This window comes from Elephantulus edwardii, unplaced genomic scaffold (genome assembly GCF_000299155.1).
Source record: "Elephantulus edwardii isolate Elephantulus edwardi_28Jun2011 unplaced genomic scaffold, EleEdw1.0 scaffold00027, whole genome shotgun sequence".
Lineage (NCBI taxonomy): Eukaryota > Metazoa > Chordata > Mammalia > Macroscelidea > Macroscelididae > Elephantulus > Elephantulus edwardii.
Genome location: NW_006399777.1, coordinates 2,875,069 through 2,889,916, shown reverse-complemented (window position 1 = coordinate 2,889,916; position 14,848 = coordinate 2,875,069).

Sequence of the window (14,848 nt, the reverse complement as noted above, 5' to 3'; positions counted from 1 at the left end):
GTCATGGTCTTTTCAGTTACTTGCTATGCATCTGAGAGCTGGACAATGGCTAAAGATGACCTGAAACTTTAGGTCTGAAGAAGACTTGATGTCTTTGAACTGTGGTGTTGGAGAAGAGTGCTGAATCAACTGCCAAAGAACAAACAAATACGTATTGAAGGAGGTGCCCCCAGAGTGCGCCTTGGAAGCAAAGATGATGAACTTTCATCTCATATACTTTGGGCATGTTGCTAGGAGAAGTTATTCCTTGGAGAGAAACATTATTCTTGGGAAGGTGGAGGGGCAACAAAGGAAAAGAAGGCCCTCAACCAGGTCGCTTGACACAGTGACGGAAATAGCGCAGTCTAATGTGTCAGACATTGTGAGGATAGCACAGGATAGGACAGGGTTCAGATCTGGTGGTCGATCATAGGATCGCTACGAGTGGTATTCAACTTGATAGTACCTAACAGCAATAACACCACCACCAACAACAGTGAACAAGAAGGTGTGCTGCCAATCCAAAGGCAAGCAGTTCAAATCCCTAAAGTGCTCTGAGAAAGAAGAGGTTCAAATCTGCAATCTGATCCGTCCCATCTATGCCATCTGAAGGCCAGTGGAGGGTCAGCTTGGTTCTGGCTTGATGGGCACACAACAACAATACAAACTTTTAGAAGGTCATTTCAATGACACTTTAAACACCTTCATTTGCAACACAATCTACCATTCTATTTGCTTTGATTTCCTTTTTTTTTCACTTGAAATACAGAAATATTTATTTTGGTTTCCTTCATTGTTTTGGAAATTCTGTTTTGGTTTATAAAACATAGAAATAACCAACACTTAAAGCAAACATTCAAAATCCCAATGTGACAAATTACTGACTTATTCGTGCAATTAGGAATACATGTATGAAGTTAGGCGACCAAACAGTGTTATTATAATGACAATTCTTTAGTGTTAGACAAGAGGTCCTTTGGGGCAAAACACTGGGATATTCAACTCTAATTTTGCTTGTTTGTACCCATTTCTTCTTCTTGGATAGTTGACCTTTTCCTCAGTTGACACAGCCACCACCCAGCTTTTCTGAGGAGAGTTAAGAATGAACATTCACGTGCTCCAGGTAGGTCATGTACTATCTACAGTTTCAGCTGCAAGTGTTTAATCTCCTCTCAAATTGTGCCTTTTCACCCTTTTAAAACAAAGGGATTGGCAAACGATGTCTAAATTCCATTAAACTTGAACGTTCTCTAATCATCATTCTTGATTCTGTTGAAACCCTAAATTAAATGAACAATAGCAACATCACTAATTTCCCCCCCATTTTCCATTTAATTACACAGCAAATAAGCATTAGGCAAAAAAAGCCCACTACGTGTGCTCCTGCAATGATTCTTAACCACAGGCATCCAGAGCAGGAGAAAAAAGAAATTGGGCAAAGCTGGAGCCTGGGCAACTCAACCTACCAAGTGCCCGTTCTTTCTGGCCTCACCTGTGAGTGTGCATCTGAGTCCATTCTACACAGGAGAAACTCAGAACACAGCAGTAGCACGCCTGGCTCCCCAGTGGTATCTGCAGCCTGGCTAATCAGAGAGAGGGTCAGATGATGGTGTGATGGGGCACGCTGCGGGACAGAGACCCCCACGGTCCAGCCCCCACCCCCCTAATCAATCTCACATTGCAGATGAGGCAACCCAGGCTTGACCAGTGTAAGTGACAGGGCTAGAGTTCAACCTCAGGCCGGGTGGGGCCCAGGGCAAATACCTTAAGCTGTCAAAAGTTGTTGCTGGTGCCATCAAGTCAACCATACCTCACAGCGACCGTCTGAACAACAGACATGACCTTGTCCTACCCTGCACCAACCTCATGATCTCTGATATGCTTGTTCCTCTAAAAACAAGGCCCTCCTGAACAGGGGCTCCCCAAAGCCAGAAGTCCACACTCTCAAAACGTTCTGAGCAACTTACTAATCTTCATTCACAAAGCAAAATAGAGGGTCCCTGACACACCAAGCACATTGTCCCTCCCTTCAAGAGAGGATTTGAGGCCAGAGGTCATCCTGGCTGTCGTGAGTCACCTATTTTTGCCACGACTCAACGTCCTCCCCTTAACAGAGCTCTCGTGGTCTGTTGGGAGGGAGTTGCACTGTCACCCCAAAGGCGGGAGATTTGAACCCACCAGCTGTTCCATGAGAGATAAGCCTCTAAATTTACAGCATCTGAAAACCTACTAAATGGACACCTGTGAGTCAGAGAAGGCCACGAGGGATTTGAAGAAGGGGGTTGTTGTTGTTAGGTGCCATTGTGTACGACGTCTAGCAACCCCCCTGTGAGCAACAGATCTGAACCCTGTGCTAACCTGTGCCGTCCTCATCGTCTCGGACATAACTTACGCCTACTGCAGCAGCCACTGTGTCAATCCATAACGTCAGGGGTCTTCTTCTCTTGTGTCCACCTTTCCAAGCATGACATCCCTTTCCAGGGAGGAGAAAACCTCTCTCAGAAGAGAAAAGATACCAGGACTTGGAAAGAAGCCAGGGAGCACCACAACCGAGGAATATTCTATTGCATCTGTCATCCTGACAACATCTACTGATCAATGAAGATTGAAATCATCACGAAGATAATTTGCAAGTAAAAAGCAGTGTCTGTCTAAATCTTGCCAAGCATTCTGCATATCCATCCTGGCAGTGTTGGCCACCAGAGCAGCTATTTCTCCCACAGCTTCACGGTGCCAGGGACACTAAGCAATGGTACCTATAATTCACCATTTATAAACAACGCTGTGAGCCCTACTGCCGCTTGGAACATGTACTTAACTTACTCACTGCCTGATATCTTTCCCCTCTCCCCCGATTTCTTTTAAAGCTAAGCTAACTTCTGAGTTAGGCCAATCCATGGTGCCATGTTAATTTAAATGATTGATTGGCTAACTCTCACTCCTCCTATGCTTGGAGAGCTATGAATACGTGAATTCCTCAGAGCTGATGTTGTTGTTATTTGTGCCATCCAGTCGCTTGCGACTCATAGCGGCCCTATGTACAACAGCCCTAAACCCTGCTCTATCCTGTGCCAATCTCACTGTCTCTGACACACCCATCCCAATTACCCCAGTGACTGAATCAATTCACCTCATTGAGGGTCTTCCGCTCCTGCGCTGTCCCTCCACCCTACCAAGCATGACGTCCTTCTCCAAGGACTGGTAATTTTCTCATTTATGTTCTTTTAAAGTGCTCAATATTAGCTGTCAGAAAGGGAGGGAGACACACACATTCTGTCTCTGGTCTCCAGCTGGTAAAGTGTGTCGTAGTAGACAGACCCTGATGGCTTTAGACAGCACTGTTTTTAATCTTCACGTTACATCTAAACTCAGCAATTGAATCGACTCCCTGGGGTGTCCAAAGTGCTTAATCAGGTGAGCTTCTGTGGAGTAAGGTGAAGCGAGCCACCCTCGTCTGAATTGAGCTGACGGTGCTATGCGTCGCTGGCATGGCAGATGGCAGCTGCCACACCTTGCCAGTTCCCAATCAGCACTCAACAGCTGGGCTTGGCCAAACAACCGCCCTTGGCCCCCGCTTCTGGTCTGTGGCTATAAATAGAAGCTGGGTGTCAAGGATAGAGAGCACTGTGCCTCATGCCAGCTATTCAGAAAGCCCGTCCGAAAGGGACAGAGACAGCTTCGTGTCTTCAGGCAGCCCCAGCATTGCTTGACAATGGAGACGCCTAATGTCTAAGAGTTACAGACTATGCCGACATCAAGGCACCGTGGCAAGCAATGGGAGCTTTTATGAAAGGCAGCTAGAGTATCTCCACATTACATGTTGCACTCATTTTGAAAACATGAAATACTGGCATCCGAAGTCTCTTGAGCTCAGCACACATCAACTGCTAAAACTTGCTTATGAGAACAGGAGTGTGACCAAAATCCAGTGTTATGGGTTTTTTTTTCTCCTGCAACAACAAAAAAGTTTTATTTTGCATAATAGTTTCAGTAGCCCACCACTCTGCTTTCTGCGATATAAATTAACCCATTTCTCAGAGACTGTGTTGCAGCTTAAGACTGAGAGATGAAAAAGGCTCTCAGAGCTTGGAGTTTTGCTGGGTGAGGTCTGTCCTGAGGAATCCTAACAGAGACTCTCTCCCTGTGTTATGTGGCTGCACACACACGAGGGCCAGAGATGAAAGGCCAAGATGGGGAGGAGGGGAGAAAGGCATTGTTCGAAGCAAAGCAGAGATTGCCTGGGATTTGCTCACGCAGACCAGACCCACACATGTCAAAGGCCTGCACAAGGCCACAAGGCTGGGGAAGTGGACTGCCACACAGAAAACAAAGAAGGCTGCTGGCAGAGAGACTTTAGACAAACCACCCGTGCTGCCAGGCCGGGCCTTGCTGATAAAGGTTAAGACACAAACAAGGACAGGCCACAGGCCACAGGCCAGGGGGAGTCTCTACCCACAGTCAACAGACAGCTGGGAATGCATCTCTGCTGACAACTGGAGCAGGAGAGTGTGTGGACAGAACCAGCAACTGCCAGCTTGGAGACACTCCAGGCCACCAAGGGGGGCCTGCTGGGGCCTTCTGTGCAGGAAGGCCACCCCCTGAGCAGAGGCCGCTGGGCAGGGCCACAGCTGCCACCGCTGTGCTCACAGGACTCTTTCCACACCGACAGAGGGTTCTAAGACTTCTGATGGGTGAGCTGTTACATGCTGAACGATCAGAAGCTTTCCAGAAGCATGTGTGTTCTGTTCTTCCTCACGCTGTCTATGTGGCTTGGAAATGAGTCATGTTGAAATTTATGAAACGAGTTATTATTGCAGGCTGCAGATAGAGCGATTTGAAACCACAGACAGAGCATTTGGGTCATGCATTCCAGCTTCCGGGCTGACCCCTTGATCAGAAACCACGTTCTGCCTCAGTGGATAGTTCCTGACAGGTCCCTGGTTCCAGGTGCAGCGATGACCTCCCGTGAAGCCCTGGTGACGCTCAGTGGTAAAGCATTGACCTCCTAACAGAAAGGTCTGTGGTTGGAACCCACCAGCACGCTACAAGACAGATGTGAGACAATCTGCTTTCATAAAATTACCCCTCAAGCCCAAACCCATCACCATCCAGACAATAGAGGCCCACAGCCCAGAGTGGAGCTCCCGCAGAGCCTCGTCAAAGCTCTGAGTCTTGTTGGGCTCAGACCATCACATCTTTCTCCCCCAGAGCGGCTGGTGGGTTCCAATCCCCAACCTCACGGATAACGCTGTAACCACAGCACCCCCAGGGCTCCACCCATCAGTTTCGCTGTGGAACGACTCAAGCATCCTCTGCAAGTGAAATCAACTAAGCAGCAATTGGTGTGAGGCCAATTTTTGTGATTATTTGCCGCGAATGTTGTTGCTGCTATTACGTGTCATCAAGTCAGAGCAGACTCATAGCTGACCCTCCAGTGGGTTTTCAGAAGCTGTAAATTGTCCATCTTTCTTCCGCAGAGCGCCGGTGGATTCAAACTGCATGCTTTTGGGTTGGCAGCACGACTCCTTACCCACAAGGCCATCTCAGCTCCTTGCCCTTAATGAGCAGTATGGGAATGAATTAGCCTATCAGTTTGTTTGATTGCTTTTTCATTATTCAATCGAAGTATTGTCAACCTGTTTCGCTCTACTCACCGAGACCTCCCTGTCCTGAAAGGTGCTGGGTACATGAGGATCCGGGCCTCTCAGGTTTTAGTTCTCTCACCAAAAAGCTGAGAAAATCCGCGTCCGCTCAGCAGTGAAGGTGTTCAGCTTGCAATCTGGTGCTCGCAAAGTGAATCAAGAAACTGTGATAAACAGTAGCTGGCAGAGTCTTCAGCTGCAGAATTGCCACAGTGGTGCAAACGTCTCTCAGCAGAGAGGCTTGCAAAGCGCCAGGGGCCTCAAAGGAGCCCTGAGGGCGCAGTGGGTACAGTGCTTGGCTGCTAACCCGAGGGTCAGTGGTTCGAACCCACCAGCCTCTATACAGGAGGAAGAATCAGCAGCAGTGAGTTTGAGGCTCAGTAGTGTAGGCCTGACAAGGATGGCTTTGCACATGTCCAGTTCTCCGAGGAGGACCCTTCAAATCCAAGCCAAATACCGTTGACTTAGAGATCATTCTATTTAGGTGTAGAAGCCTCACAACTGAACAGTATGATGTTGGCATTAGAGAACAATGGTGGGGGAGGCCACACGTAAAATTCTGTACACTGGAATTTGGAAACCAAAATTTTTCGATGCAGTAAAGAAACCATTTCTCATTTGTTTTCTTTGAAGACTAATGGGTGGGAATCACCACCTAATGTCCAAAATGAAGACAAAACTGTTACTTAAAAGCAAATAAAATGATGCTTTTGCATGCACTCCACACCACTGGGCCTTGCACGTTCTCTGCATTTGTGCATTTGCTATTCGAGGCCCTAGGGCCTCTTGGGGACTTCTCATACTTGGTCCAGAAGTTGCAGGAGATTGGTTTCCCCACTCAGAGATACTCCCCATTTTTCAACCACTCACCAAACCTTCAGAGGTATCTCCACGGCACCAACCTGGCTCGGGTTTTACTGTGAGCTCAATCAAGTTGCTTTGCAAACTTGATGTTCATTTGTCTTTTTCTGCATGTGGAAGTATGATTGAAACAAATTCCTTTCTAAGTATTGGTCAGGATTCAATGAGAGAAGCAGGACCCAAGGAAAAAAATATTCTAAAAGAGTCAACTGCATGCACGCCCGTGTTTATCGCTGTTTTGTTCACAACAGCAAAGAGTTGGGAACAACCAAAGTGCCCATCAACAAACGAATGGATAGAGAAGCTGTGGCATATCCAAACAATGGAATACTACGCTGCATCGAAAAACAAGGAACTCATGAAATACTATGCAAAATGGGTGACCCTAGAGGACATTATGCTGAGCGAAATATCGCAATCACAAAAGGACAAATACTGCATAGGGCCACTGTTGCAAAATGAGACTGACATCGGAGTTGAGGGATAAATGATGTATACTGCATTGAAACAAATGAGGGACAGAATTGTTTAGAAGGGATAAATGATTAGGTATTATTGTCATGACAGGAGCCCAGAATGAAGGCTGCACAGTGGAGTGGTCTTGGGGGGATGAAACAGTGAAAGAATTTTTCTTTTACTTTTCAAAGAGAAGAGCGAACTGGAGGGCAAGGGTGGGCAGGGAGAAAAGCACAACAACGAATGAATGGAAATGAAAAAAAAAACAGTTCACCGCAGACGTTGGTTTAAGTGATGGTGGGAGCTGGCTCAGCGGGACTGACATGCAAGGAGTCAGGAAGACAGAGGAACTCTCCAGTTGGAGTCAGCACTGAAGTCCAGCAGCAAAGGCTTCCCACTGATTAAATCAGGTCCGCTCAGATGACCAGAGATAATCCAATTAAAGTCAGCTATTTACAGACTTTAATCATATCCACAAAATACCTTCGCAGCAATATTTAGTGGTTGATTTAATAACGGTGCTGACACACAAAGCTGACCATTATAACCCGGCAATCTTGTATTCTCCGAGGACTTTCCCCACCACTTATCTGTTGTCTGGTGCTGGCTTGCATGTTGCTGCAATGCCAGAAGCGATTTCAAACACCAGGGTCCACCCAGGGTGGACAGGTCTCAGCAAAGCTTCTAGACTAAGACAGACTAAGAAGTGTGCCTGGGCGTCCACTCTGTACTAAAGGACCCTGAAAGTGGGACCTTGTCGGACATCCTTCCAGAAGGTGACGCTGTCAGCACGGGAGACACCCCAACCACAAGTGGGGAAGAGTTGGCTCCTCAGAGGAGAGTTGACGGTAGTGCCACGGGTGGAGGGAAGCTGTCGACCAATGCACGGCTTTCCTTTGCTGACGTGGCATGACTGAAAATGAGGAGGAACAGCTGCAAATCCATGAATAATCTGCACATGGAGTGGATGAAGTAGGAATCTAGAAAAACTGGAAGTTGTAAAAAAAAGGAAATGGAACCCGTGAAGATCAATATCCTATGCTTTTGTGCACTGATGTCGACAAATATTGAAGATTCTGAATCTGGTAAACTTATGATCAGCCACATTGAGAATGACAAATTGAGAATAAAATGTGTGGCATTCACTATAAAAAAAAGAACATTTCAAGATCCATCCTGAAGTACAATGCTGTCAGTGATAGGGTATTTTTCACATATATTTTAAAAGCTCTGTTAATCTGACTTATTGAAATTCATGCACCAAACATTAAAACCAAAGATGAAGACGTTGAGAATTTCCACCACCTCCTGCAGTCTGAAATGTATCAAATATGCAATCAAGATGCGTTAATAATAATTGCTGGTTGGAGTGCATATGCATGTTCTTTTAATCATGAACTTTATGGCTTTCTGAGATTGATGTGTGAAATAAAACATGGCCTTGATCACTCTAACTGTCTTTCTCCCTATTTTGTTTTTAACACACACAGTGGTTTCTGGGTAGCAAAAAAAAGTGAGAACAGAGTTGAGTGGGCAGAATGAAGAAATGGAACGAATGAATCAAGCCAGGAACATTTCAGTGGCAGCTCAGTCAGTGCCCGTCTCTTCCAAGAGCTGTCAGCCCTCTCCCCACGTGAATGGAGATTTCACACTTGTGTCCTCAATTCTTGGGAAATCATGGGAGAAGATCCAGTCCCATTTGTTAGAATCTGATGGAATTGCCTCTCTCATTATCACGAGGGTCCTGGGCCCAGCTCTACCAAATGTCTTCTAAAAACCACAAAGTACATCACTGTGCTGCTATGAGTGTCACTTGATTGTGATGAACCTACTTCAGAAAGCAGAAATCCTCTCATTCGGTAAGAAAGAGAAGATGGCATGGATAATGAAACTGGGGGAAGGGTAATAGTCTGTTTTCAACTATTACCATCAAATTATGAATAATGTAGAATGGGCTTAAAAATTTTGCACTTGTGAAAAACGGAAGAAGGGAGGTGGGGTGGAGTAATGTGTAAGCATAATAATTGTTATTGATGGTCAAAAAAGGAGTAATAATTGTTGCTACAAAAACAAATTTCATTGACTTAACAAAGTTTTACTTCTCATTCTCCTGTATTGTATGTAGGTCAGGTGGTCATATTTCATTTTGCAGCTATGTCACCTGGAACCTGTGGTCTTGGAGGTCATTTGAGAATAGAGTGAAGAAGGACACACCCCGGTGATCAACTGTCATGTCTATGCTAGATTTATTTACTCACTTCTTATTGGACAATACAAGTTCATGGCCATGTTTAGTTACAAAGGAAGCTGGGAAATGTGTCAGAGCATACAGCTTAATTAAGTACTCACCAACTAGCTTTACTGCTCATTTAAATCATGAGGGATAGGGTGAGTGAAGGTAACTGCTCATTTACGGGTTCAAACAATCAGCAATTTCTGAAGATTTATCTTACTTTGGGGTCCACACACTTTGAGCATATTGTCAGGAGCCAGTTCCTGGAAAAAGACACAATGCTATGAAAGGTGAAAGGTCAGAGAAAGGGAAGAAGACCCTCAAAAGGAGATTGGAACTCTTATGTGCTGTTGGTGGAATTGTACAATGGTACAACCCCTTATGGAAGGCAATTTGGCACTTTCTCAAAAAGCTGAACATAGAAATCTCATATGACTCATCTGTTCCACTGCAAGAAATATATTCCAAGGAAATCAGAACTGAGACATAAATGGAGACACGATCACCTATGTTCATTGCAGTGTTATTCACAATAGCAAGAAATGGAGACAGATATCCATCAACAGATGAATGGATTGAGAAATAGTGGTGTGTTCACACAATGGAATACTATGCAGCAAGCACTCAGGAACAACAGTTTTGTAAAATACTGTATAACATGTGAAAGTCTAGAGAGCATTTTGTGGAGGGAACTAACTCAGTCTCATAAGGATAAATACTGCATAAGTCCACTATTGTGAAAACAGGAGGAGAAATGAGCAAGATACGAATACATTTTCAAAGGGGAAGAGGAGAAGAGGGTAAAAAAAGGAGAAGGGGAGAAAATCACTATGAAAGCAGAAGTTAATGAAAGAGGAGAGGAAAAAGGAATAGTAAAGATTTCATGGAGATTTGAAAAGAGGGGGTGATAACAGGCATAGATCAATAGTAATGGATGATATAAAAGACAATGTATATGAAAGATCACATAAAACAAAAAGCATATGTCTGAAACAAAATACGAATGAATTATAGGAGTAATTTTATGCAAACAAATTCTTCTAGGTGGTATAGCACTTTGCTGTACAGAGGTAACTTGTGGTTGCTGTGATGCTAAACACTGTGACACTGATGTGTCAAATGTGATAATGGTCACCATGGTGGACAGTGTTTGGTGGAGCTCCCTGATTAAAACAAGCTTGGAAGCAGGAGTGGCATCCACTTCCTAGATGGCTTGCCTCTGGAAACTCTATAAACAGTGCTCAGGTCTTTCGTTCATAGGGTTGCTATGAGTGGTCTACCACTCGACGACACCAAACAACAATAACAACAACGAAAAAATGGAGGGGATTTTAAAAAAAAAGCCTGGTGACATAGATACTGGATATTGTAAATTTATAAAGGGTTTCATTTCATTGTGCCTTTGGTCAGATACGCTTGTTAAAAGTAGAATTTGGTAGTGGGTACCGGGACTTTGTGTGTGTGTGTAGGAATTTAAATCCTACCCAGGGCTCTCAGGAAATTTGAATTTGAATGGATTTTTAGATCCACCTTGGACTTTCGATTGGAGAAATTCATATTTAAACGAAAGGCAAGCAGAAAGAGAGAGAAGGGGGCAGAGATTAAAAAACAGGCTAACTTTTTAGAACATAAACAAGCCATTTGGCTTCTGGGACAGGGTAAAGTCGGCACACATCAGTGTCCCCTTCCAGGGCTTAAAAGTTAAAGGGAGCTGGCAAGTACGCTCACTGGAGTGAGTGAACACCTGAACCCACCGAGGTGAAAGCAGGAGGCACCCAGCAGGGAAGAGACAAGCCGAGCTTGGACTTGTTCGGCACTGTCCACCTAGCACAGATGCATAAATAACTGAAAAGGAGCTGCTGGCTTGAGGAACACGAAGTCATGAGGACCCCTGGCCCATTAATTTGTCCTCATGCCAGAGCTAAGCCTGAGTGAAGGGACCAGCGGAACACAAAGAGAAATGTGGACTCTTAAACGAGTGGCTGATGCTCATTTGGACCTAGCAATGGATGGCTAGTTGACCAAAACCCAAGCAGATGAAGAGAAGGTGATGCACGCCGTGAGCTAGGGGTGATTGCTGCAACCCAGCGGATTGCTCTGGACTGGACTTTGCTTGTGGAGGCAGATAGATAAAGTTTTCAAACTGAACAGAAAATTATTTGGCAAAAAGGGTCATGCTTGTTCCTTAGAGTACCGGTTTGATAGGGCTAGGCAAACTAGAAATTTGCCCTCTAGAATGGGGATACTAAGACATGAAGCATCAAGTGGCTGGTTTACATGCTTTCATGAATATAGTTATTAGTAAGATAATTGCAAGGGGGAAATGAATTTTTCAGATAGGAAGGTCAATGCCAAAGCCAGAGGGTGGTGGGTATATTAAAGGCTCTTTGTTCAATATGGTTCTTCTAGCCATTGAGCTTGACTTGACTGCATGAAAGAGTGAGGACATATGATGTTTAAGTCTTCCCATTTTCTACCTCCTCCTCAACATTTAAATTGTTTTGTTATATTCACCATAGGAAGGGCCAGTCCTTGGAAAAAGACAGGTTTGGAAAGGTGGAAAGTCAGTGAAAGAGTGGAAGAGCCTCAGTGTGGTGGATTGACATAATGACAAGAACCGTGGCCTCAAGTAGAGCTGAAGTGGTGAGGGAGGCACAAGATAGGGCAGGGTACATATGTGTGTTCACAGTGATGCTCCGAGTCATGGGCAACACAACAACACCTGACAACAACAACAGGAGTGTGAGAAGTTACTGGGTGCTGTGGTAATGATTAATGGTTAACACACTGGGCTACTAACCAAAACTTTAGAAGATTGAGTTCACCCAGTACAGGGATAACTTGAAAAGTCTTGATGATCTACTTCTAAAATACTCCAACCACTGAAAATGCCACAGAACATAGTTTTGGTCTCTGACACACATGGGGTCATCATAAATCAGAATAGCATTGATGGTAATTGGTTACTTTTCCTGATTAGTGGGTGTGAAGTTAATACCTCATTGTGGTTTTGATTTGTATTTCCCTGTTGACTGATCTTCTCACGTGCTTGTTGACTATTTGTATTTCTTTCAGATCCTCTGTCCATGTTTTAATTGGATTCTTTTTCTTTGTATTATTGGGTTGTAAGGGTTCTTTATTTTAGATACGATCCCTCAGATATATGACTTGCCAATATCTTCCCACATTCTGTGATTCAGACTTTGTACATGTATTTGCTTTCTTGATAATGCATTTTGAGATCCAAAGCTTACATTTTAATAATGTCCACTTTATGTGTTTTGTTTGTTTGCTTGTTATTTGTGTTTTTAGTGTCATACCTAAGAAAGCTTTGCCAAATTGAAGTTCAAGTTGATTTCCCCTAACTTTTCCTCTGAGAGTTTTATATTTGTCTCTTCCATTTAACTATTTGATCCCTTATTGTGTTAGTTTTTTATACTGATGGTAAAGGTACAACTTCATTTTTCCCCATATAGTTATCCAGTTGTCCTAGCAGCATTTTTTGACAAAATTTCTCTCCCCAGTAAAGGCCTGGGAATTTTTATTGAACATCAGTTGCTCGTGCCTCTATGAATTTATCTACAGACTTCAATTTTATGTAACAAATAATAAAGTTATTTTTATGCTAGTAATAGAATGCCATTATTTTTTTTACAAAGCCATTATTGTTGTTTAATACTAAATTTTGAAATCTGTTATTTTATGTAGATTTTGCCTTTCAACTTTGTTCTTTTTCAAGATTATTTTGACTAGTTGGTTCCCCTGGCAATTTCATATTAATTTTACAAGTGACTGGGATTTTAATAAAGATTGTGTTGAATCTATGCGCTGATTTGGGAGAAGTGTCATCATTTTAGCAATGTTAAGTCTTTCAATCCATGAACATAGTCTGTCTTTCCATTTATTTAGATTTTTTTGTTGTTGTTCCTTTAAGTAATGTGTTGTGGTTTTGAGAGGATATATTTTGGACACCTTTTGTTAAATGCATTCCTAAGGTATTTTAGCAATTTTCAATGTAATTGTTTTCTTAATTTCATTTTTGAATCATTCATTACCTTGAGGAACTCTGTTATGAGTTCTAACACTCCTTAGGGGGCTCTGGTTGCCTGCTCCACACTGAATTGTGCTGCTAACTCAAAGCCAAGCACTTCCCTGGCAGTTCTAATCCAAATGGGAACTCTCCTCCAGAGCAACTTATAGCCTGAGAAACTCAGTGAAAGGTCTACTATGAGTTGTTTCTGACTCATGTTAATCAGTTTGGGTTTTGAATTTGAATGGTTTTTTAATTCATTCCTTAAGATTTTCTATATGTAAGATTATGCTTTCTCATCTTTAAAGAGAGATCCTTTTTTATCTGGATACCTTTGTTTCATTCTTATACTCATCACTTTTGACCTTTATTACCCAATTTTCTTTTCTTCATTGCCCTTACTATAAAGAAATGATGTTACGTATAGAACAGAGTTCAGGTCTTTTGTTCTTAGGGTTTCTATGAGTCATAATCAATTTGACGACATTTAACCACTGTTGAGTGAGACCAGTGTTGTTATACTTTGGTGGTACATTCTTCTACTTGTACATCACTCTGTCAATTTTCTGTACTGAGGTAATCTGGGTTTGCTGTGATGCTGAACCTTGTGCCACTGAGGTGTTAAATGCCATAGTGGTTTCACAATGTGGACAGTGTTTGGTGGAACTCCCAGCTGTAAAGCAGATTTGGAAGCAGGAGTGACATCCACTTCCTAAACCACATGGCTATGGAAACTATGAAACTGGAGAAGCAACAATAGCTATAGAAAGGCATTAGGTCTTTTGTTCATAGAGTCACTATGAGTCATGCTCAACTTGATGGCAATCAACAACAAACAACAACGACATTTCCCTAATACACCCAAAACCACACTGAACGTGTATCTGTTTATAACCGTGTTCATTACTGTGGACGCTCCCAAAGGGCAGGTCTTCCTGCATCTTGTTTACTGACTTGGGCTTAACACAGAGCTTGGTACCTAATTGGCTACCAGTAAACGTTTAGGTTCTTAGCTTACTTTCAAGGTACATCCTTTCAAAGGACACCTTCCTTATCTCAGCATTCTTCCAGCACCTAGACCTTCTTAGAGGAAAGTTAGAGCAATTCCAATTGAACACATCCAGGGCCACTAACGGGAACATCAATTTGGAAACCAGAGAAAGGTATGGTAAAACAAAAAAGAACATTTTTGTCACCTCTTCTCACAACAAATCAGGCCTTGTGTTCTAGGTTTCAAGACGGGAGCCTGCAAGATGCCTTCCTGCCTCTTTGAACCTGGAGATTACATCTTGTTTTTCTATAAACCAGTACACTCTAGGGCAGAGGGACACCTTGTGGCCACCAAAGCAGTGACAGAAGCTAAGGAGTCCTGTGGCAGAGTGTCAGATGAAGGGCTAATTCAAGTTCTGAAACAAGCAGATGTCACCAGCATGAAGATTTGTCCACATGCCATCCTCACCACTTCTGCAAGTAACCTTGCTAGCCAGCATCCTGTCATTTGACCAGAACCATCCTTCTGTTAAGATAGATAGATAGATAGATAGATAGATAGATAGATAGATAGATAATAGATAGATGGATAGATAGATGATAGATGGATAGAGATAGATAGATAGATAGATAGATAGATAGATAGATAGATAGATA